The sequence below is a fragment of the Homalodisca vitripennis genome, unplaced genomic scaffold (assembly GCF_021130785.1).
Source record: "Homalodisca vitripennis isolate AUS2020 unplaced genomic scaffold, UT_GWSS_2.1 ScUCBcl_1361;HRSCAF=4884, whole genome shotgun sequence".
In the NCBI taxonomy this organism is placed as follows: domain Eukaryota; kingdom Metazoa; phylum Arthropoda; class Insecta; order Hemiptera; family Cicadellidae; genus Homalodisca; species Homalodisca vitripennis.
Window position 1 is genome coordinate 57,993 of NW_025777474.1, and position 9,350 is coordinate 67,342.

Consider the following 9,350-nt stretch of genomic DNA (forward strand, 5'->3'; position numbering starts at 1 on the left):
CACATTTGGATTTCCTAGAATTATTAATCATGACAGAGGAACACACTTTATGAATTCTGTAATTTCACAGTTACTAAATGCACTCGGGATTGAACAAAGGCCAGGCGCTGCTTATATGTCACAAGTACAAGGTGCGGTTGAAAAATACAACCACGCGCTAATCAAGGCAATATCTCATTACGTTGTGGAAAAACCCCAAACTTGGTCAAAATACGTACAAATAGTTACCTTTGCCTACAACACGTCTGTAAACATTTCAACAGGCTACACACCGCACTACCTCATGTTTGGTTACGAAGCTAACTTATCGTCTGATTGTATATATTTACAGGTTAATCCCGAAAAAATGGTGTTGGAAAATATAGAAATTTTAGAGCAAATACGCAAAGATATGCCGAAAATCATGAAAAAAGCCCAGGAAGCGCAAAAGAAATACTTTGACCGTGACAAAACTCATTTGGATTTAAACCCCGGCGATGAAGTCTTGGCCCATTTCCCGAAAGACCACACAAAAAAATATAGTAAATTTCAAACACCATTTAGAGGTCCTTTCGTTGTTAAGAAAAAAATTAACGAAGTGACATATGCAGTAGAAATTTACCACAGGGTAAGGTTAACAGAACAACCAATACATGTTGCTAGAATGAAATTATTCTATAAGAGAATATAAAACAAATATGAAGGGACTTGAACAATAATAAAATATTCAAGAATAAAATATACAATATTTCTCATGAACATCATTGTGCACTCACTGCCTTGTAGTAAAATTTTTAAGAGAGTGAAAAGTATCTTCGCAATAATTTCATAATATATGAGGGTAAAAAGCTACTACATAGTCACGCAAGAATCGCTTTAAAGAATAGGTATTATACTCCAGGAGTTGAGAGACCGGTTAACTTGATTACTGTTTGAATGATTCAATATAACGTTATATAACCTTGAGAGTCACTGAAGTAAGTCTAACAGAAATAAAAATCTCGTATATAAAAATCTCGATATTGTGTCGGAAAACGATAGAGAATAAAGACATAAAAGATTTAGAAAATTAAAACACCTTACTTTGTATTTTAACACGTACCAAAGATATTGGTATAGGTAATCCCAATACACAGGACACTAACACAGCACACACGACACGGCACGAGCAGAGTCTGTAACCCACGGTAACCTTACTTAGACTGGCTAGTAAGACTTGACCGTGACTCTGGTATGTCTCCCAGGCAGATAAGTTTTCTGCTAACTCAACTAACTTCCTACGCTATACTACACCGACTGTGTTGTGACTATGACTAGGGGGCATTGCCTCAGACAGCTTAGTATGCAAGTAATGTTTCCCACGTACTCGTTTACTGCAATAACAAAGCGTACTCTAACTTGATACAACGTACATATTAGACTTACCTGAGGGATCTGTGTATATATATAGCCTAGTAATAAGGAATATAAAATATGATAAAGTGTACTACATATATCATATTTATTTAAGTTAGTAGATAACAATGTAAACATAATATACCCTACAAGGACTCAATTTTCCTGAGATGCATCTCAAAGAAAGATACATAGATGTTCTATATTATATAATCCTATGAAAAACAAATACTTCAATATATGACATGTAAATGACTTAAATGACATGTTTAAATATTACATATCTAATATACCATTGAAGGGAAGTAACATATATCTAAATAGCATGTATTAACACGGCAATATTGCTCATTAATAAACTATACAGCCTTCTTTTGGCAACATATATTATAATCATGATGATGACTATGGACAATAAGCACAAAGAAGGGATATTACATATGCCTCAGAAACAAAGGTGCGTAGTATCGTTTTGTAATATAATAAATTAACATAATATCGAACCTTATTTAAGAACACTAGAGATTAAGATGCTTAGTAAATATTATTACATAGAGCTAGGGAAATACGACACACCATCGAGAGGCGAATTAAAAGATTTCTGTAAATAAAAACCTTAGGCATAAATATGTATTAATTAGAAAATATTAACCTAAAATGTATATGTAACCTGTAGATATTAAGTTTTAGAATTATGACACCAGTAAAACCAACCACAACCTGAGAAACCAGTCTACAAGACACCAATCTACAAGACACCAGTCTACAGCACTCTACCCGTCCCGACCACCCACGAGACAAATTGAGTCTTCACAGCACTTCCTTCTACTACTCACAGCACTTGTCATGCCTCTTTCGACCACCTTTGCCAGCACATCAACCCACAACATAGGAGAACCCAATAAGCCTCTAGTACAAATCTTCACAGGAGCGTACTTTACTCCAATGCCTCAGACACTACCTTATTTCAGTTCCATACCTATCATATACAAAATTCCTTTCAACACACATCAAAATTTACCTAAAAACGAACCCTCTCTAAATTTCTGCCCTATAAACCTCAACAACTCCCAAACCTATTGCAAGATACAGAACAACCTTTCCACATTACAAACCCTCATACATCAGCAAATGGTAGCAGAACACCTCCCATTCATCCAAAGACAGCAACCAGATAGAAACAGAAGATCGCACACGTTCGTCGGAGATTTCTTCGAATGGTGTTGTGACATTGCGACAGAACACCAAATACATGACTTGGCAGACAACAAGGAAGATGTCTACACAGCATTCTCAACACAACAGCACTACCTACTCTCCGAGCTACATGCGCATTCACCTGCTTCGTTCCCAATCTACAAAGACAACACCACTTCCAGCTAAAACACGACGACAACAACATAGTAAACAACACGGAACTCATTTTGTACATTTTATTAGCCTGGACTTCTATATTAACACTACTTCTTTTTATAGACCTCTACTTCATCCACATTAACAACATCAAAATAAAATTCCTGAAGCCTACAGTACATGAACGTGACTACCCAATGGATAACCTTAATTAGACAATAAGTACGATTCGTAGGTAGAATCGTCATTAAGCCAGGGGATGTAAGACATATGGAATTATTAGTAAAATAAAATTCATAGAATCGATGTACAGATAGTTGCTGGAAAGGAAGTCTTGTATTACAATTCGAGACAAACATCCTCCGGATGTAAGTGGATACGCACATCCGCCCAGACACCGAAGGTGAACAAACAGGAAATGCTTGTTCAAGCAGCGGAAATGCTTATATATAAAAATAACCGTGCGACAATGTAAGGGACAGCCATGCTGATATGGAAAATTGTTACTCACCAATTATGATGGAGAGATTTGGCAGAGGCGTGGTCAATGAGCTGGCGGGAGAAGAACATCAAAACTGAAGAACAAGGAGGAGAGGTAAAAGTCGAGGCCGGGAATTCGAAAAGTGAAGTTCGGGAGTGTTTGTGTTCGTGTGCGGAAAAATATCTCTAGGCGTAATAAGTGTGATGTGAAATAAAATGTAAGTAATTTTAAGAACTTAGTATATTTTAGGGTTCATTAATCATTTTCAATTCCATATCTATTTAAATGTTCACAATTTCGAAAATATAAATTCATGTAAATGTTTAGCTATTTTAAAGAAAGTTTCTCATGTTAGTCCATGAACTCATTATTATTGCAACACTACAAAATTACTAGTAAATGTTATAATGAATTAAATTCAAAATAAATTGTAATGAATAATTTAATATTAAATATGTCTTCAAAGTATTAAGACATTAAGTTTTGTGCTTAATATGTCGATTGACGCAATCAATTAATCAATTTAATGAAATGTTGTCACAAATAAATGTGTTGGTTCATTTGAGGGTATTTGTACTGCCAATCTAACCTATTATTAAATCCTCTCACAGCAACCCTTACTCAAAATATGTCACAACCTTAATCTTAAACTAAACCAACCCTACAAAACCTTACACTATGGACCGATTTATCTTTTATCAGTTGTTTCTAAAATAATGGAAAAGATTATGAAGGTCAGGTTGGTTAAATTTTTTGATCCTAGCAAGTGTTTTTGTGTAAATAAATTTGGATTTATGGTAAAAAAATATACTGAAGATGCTTTCTTAAAGTTATATTTAGACGTTTATGAAGGAATTAACAGGAGTAAATTTGTTAGTGGAATATTTATTAATATAACAAAGTCATTTGATGCCGTGGATCACGAAAGTTTACTAAGCTATCTTTGGCTAGCCGGAGTTAGGGGTTTTCCTTATAAATGGTTTAAGATCTATCTAACAGACTGAATTTAATGTGTAAAGATTCTGGACTCCGTCAGTTTAACTATCCCAATTAAATTTGTAGTGCTACAATGGTCTGTTTTGGTCCCAATACTATTCTTAATCTATATTAATAGCTTGTGCAACGGAAATTTATAGGGTTCCTTAATTTGTTTTGCACATGAAACTGCCTTTGCCTTTCCACTCTAAGTAATCAAGCAGTGTAAAGTATAACGCAAGAAGTCCTTGACAAGTGAAAATGTGGTTTACTGGAAATATGATGGTCTTGAGCTTAAAAGCGAATTTTTTGTAATTGTTTTCTAAGAAATAGAAAGGACATAGGGCAAGATATCTTTTTTTTATGCAAGCTTAATTTCGGGAGAAATCCATGTAAGGATTTCGTTAAAATTGAGAGCGTGGAACAAATAAAGTATCTGTGGATTATTTTGGATGAAAGGTGTAGTTCGAGGGAACACATTCTGAATGTTAAATACTATTGAACAACTTCGTTGAGGAAGTTTTTGTTATTGAATATTTTTGCCCAATTTCTATCACGAAAACAGTTTACTATTCTATAATCAAATCTAAATTGCAATATGTTATTTCATGTTGGGGAGGGGCTTATTATTCTATTATTCGACATATTATTATAAATCAAAACAAGATCATTAGGGTAATTATCAGAGCTAGTGGGCGCGATTCATCCTTTCTTCTTTATATTTAGCTTGGAATACTTCCGCTTAGATATTTGTATGTTTATAGGGTACTCACAATATTTTTCTAAAGAGGCGGCCACACACTTGGAAATTTAAACGTTCATTCAATTAGGTTACAAATGTAAAAACTAGTAACTATGCATTTTCCTAAATTAGAACGTTTTTAGACATTCCTAGCTCCTAAGCTCTTTAACCTTTCGCTGTGTCTTCCACGAAAACATTGGTTACGTTCATAATCAAGCTAAAATGCTGGCTTTTTACAATTATTTATATATAGCGATTCATAAATTAGAAACTTTGTTAAATATATTTTTATTGCATGAGTGTGTAATGGTTACATCTTTATCTTTTGTATCTAAGTATCTAAGTGTGTATGTGTGTGTGTGTTTGTAATTGTATGTGTATATGAGTGTATGTGTATATATGTACATGTGTATATATATGTATGTGTATGTAATGTTTGTGATATTTCCATTGGTATATTTGTGCCCATTTGTGTACACAACTGATTGTAATGTACTTTGGAAATACAGATTAATAATGTAATTGATGCAATGCCATTTAATGGAAATAACGTTGAGAAAGAGGTAGTTACCAATTCAAATATTCTTTCACACCTGCGGACAAGTTATTATTCAAACTACTGCTGTAAGTACCGATTTGTTACGTAATTTATATTCATACATTTATATTCGCCCATAAATAGGACTACTGTGAAGACATTGTAGGAGAATTTATTCCTTGTACATTTTGATAAAATCTATGTTAATCAAACCTATGAAAATGCTTAGTTTCTTAGAATGACCTTTCGTAAAGAAATAAGTATCTTGGATTGTTAATTAATAAATAAAATCCGTTTATTTTGTTCGTTCTATTTAGGTATTCCAAGAGAAAGGTATTAAATAAATCAAATAAACACAGGTGAGGCAGGAAATAAAAACTCTATTTCCCTCGTATCTTACAACATCTCTATTTTAGTGATCGAAAAAAAAATTTAAACCCAAACCCGTAATATGAAATGTGTAAACTGTAATCTGTGTGTTTGTTGTTTGTTGCAAGCCAAGTTTAGTTGTATATTCATTTGTTTTGTTTTTTTTGTTTTTTTTTTTTTTTGAGGTGTTTATTAGTGAAACACTGTATTAATTAAGTAGATTTAATGCTTATTGCCCTTATCATCAATGCTGAAATGATACTTAGTATTTAATTTCTAATTAATTAAATGGTTTTATTTCTAATTTCAATCACACTAATTTGTTTCTGTTTGATAGGGAGTATTGTGGAAGTTGAGTTGATTACCATTTACTAGTTACCTAAATTTTATCCTGTTGACTATTCATTTCGTTGTCTAAAACATCTGGCTATTATGACAAGTTTCTTAGGCACAGTGTTATCGATTTCTTTTATTATGTTTTATATATAACCTTAAATTCACCATATAATTTTAACAACAAAAATAAATATAAAAAGTGATAACTTGATCCCACATCTCCACAGTACATTTTTTTGCCATATATACATCTTAAATCCTCTACCTAAAGACCTATTCCCTATTATATTAATCTTTACAACGGAAGTATTGACAGGGACTTTACTAACATTTATAATTTCTGTTGTATTTTGACAGAATCAGTGACAATGCAAACTTTATCCATGCAATGAATCTCATTGTTTAACCAAAATTTTAAGAGATACCTAGAAAATTAAATTATAATAATACGATTTATGGTTTTTTTTGTTAGACCCTCACACAAATCTTAAACAACTTCAAGTGGCATATAAACATCTATATAATTTGAACTCTGCTATATTAATCTCAAAAACTTTTTCGTAAGCATTTTAAATTTTAAACTCTATATTTTATAGTACCGCCTAATAAGGTTGTATAAAGTAGTTTTAAGGTATTTTTCTCACCATTGATATAATAATATATTAAAAGTACTTCTACACTGTTGATTGTTTACTCTTAAATAAAAAGACTAACAATTTGAGGTTTTGTAAAGGTGCTTTGCGGTGAAATCCCTCATTTATTGTATATTAAATGTAAATTAATTTACAAATGTCCACATAGTCAAAAATAACATTCTATTGTATATGGATTAAGGGCTGTAACGATTAATAGAAGACTAAGTACATACACCGTAATTAAACAATATTAAAGCCACTTCTGAAAAACCATTTAATTTTTAAATTTTTGACGTGAGATGTCAAATTTTCTTGCCAGTTATTTCTCTAAAAATGTAAAAGTATTTATTTGCTACACTATATTAGCATTATTCGTCCAGATCTTATAGATTTGATTGCTTAATAACGTTACCTTTTTATTATTCGTACGTAGCAGGGCAATTTATAACTGTCTAAAACCTAGTTAGGAGGAGCTTTGTATTCAAGGAGCAAAGCAGTTTCTCATTGAGCATAAAGAAAAACATTTTACCATTTTTATATAAAATTCAATAACATTCAAAGGACTATTTTGGGCTTTTTTATAAACATGAATGAAGGTTTGCTGGACTGTGATTTTAACTAATGTACTAATTCCAGCCCTAAATGTTCTAAAATACTGACAAAATGTCCTTACATTATAAAGATACAAACGCGTAGTGTCATTGTTAATGTTCCTTTTTGCTGTACATTCTTATCAAATATTGAGTATTAGACCTAAAAGACAATGTTACTATGTAACAATTTAAATTCGAATGGCCATAAATATAAACTTTTAGATGTACTCGTATATTCTAGACCATGGCAACAAGGAAAACTCTTCATTGGTTTGGAAAATATAATTCACTCGAACCCGTAGTATTCATACTTACAATATTCAATATTTAATACAATATTCAACTACGCAATACACTTGCAAACCTACTTAATTGCTTGCAAACAATCAGTTAACTGTAAGCAGTGCATATATGTTTTACAAAAGGTTTTACATATAAGTTTTTTTACAAAAGGAGAAATCTCAGAGCTGTGTATGTGTGTGTGTGTGTATAAATATATATATATATATATTCTTGATCAGAAAAGGGACAAAATCAGAAATGGGAAAAAACATATTGATCGTGGGAAGAAGGAAACTCAACATTAGTGTCAGAAATATAATTCGTCTGAACCAGAATTGCTCGCACAAGTGCAAACCTAAGAAATTGCGTGTTAAACCATGGGTAACTGCTAGTATTTTATAAAATGTAATATTTACATATATCTAACCATTATACCAAAGATCAGTTTATGAGTATCAACAGCTGGTTAATGTCAAATAAATATTGAGTACAACCCTTATATATCGCTATTTTTTCTGAATTCCTAAATATTCCTAAAGTAAGTTCTACAATATTTTCATATACATCTTCCTCGGATATATAAAGCCTCCTTAATTAACATTTTAAAAAATCAACAATCCAACTTGGTTCAGCCATTCACGAGATTTGCGCTTACCGCCACGTTTATCAATTTACCTTTATTTATAAAACTATAAGGTATTCAAACGTGTTTATTGGTCTTAAGTTTCACAATGAGAAATGAGAGCAGTAAATATTATTTTGTACTGGAATCTTCAATTTATTTCCGTAAAAGGGATCAAGGGAATCAAGGCACTCTATTGCAATCTATCACATCATCCAAAGGCTGAACACTATGTAACAATTTGAAAAAGATACTTGTGTATTATTGCCACTAAGGTTAAGTTTTTGGCAGGGAAGAATGGCAACATGGTTTGGTTTCCCTTGGGTTAGTAAGCAAAGAGCTGAGGGTCCGTCGGCTTTATACTATACCACGCAATCAGACCAATACATTGTTCCAGCCCTACGCTTGGCAGTTGTTGACTTATTTCCCCAGTTACTCAGACAATTATCAAACATTACACAAACGACACACTTCGAAATATTAAACATATTCATTTCAGGCAATAATTTAATCAAACTTCACTGTATAAATGGCAGATCATGAGCTATTGGAGATGAATTATAACACTGGTGGTAATAGAAATAACTACTGGAGTGCCGATGGCCGAGCGGTCGAAGACGTTGAACTTAGAATCTGAGTTAGAGGTAGCGCAGGTTTGAATCCTGTCTGTGACCCTTGCACTTTTTATCAGTACCATCGAACTTGTACTGTATCGACTCTCCCCCTTAATCTGTTTGTTAAGATCCTCGCACAGGCCAGTGGACCATGAGGTTTAAGAGGGGGTCTTAAAAGGGGATCCTTTTTTTAAAAAGAAACGAAATATCGTATTCGTCGATATCTGTAAAAACAAAATTATGTCTTGCATTTCTAAGAAAGTATCGATTTTTAAGGCAAACACTGACCTTAAATACATAACTTAATCTTCAATAACTGTTTTTCTCCATTTCGCAGTAATTTTAGTAGGTTTTTCTTCTATAAGAATTTCCCATTCAAGGGAATTATATTTTTGACGCCAATTTTGAGTTTGCCTTATGTCTATTATCAATAAAA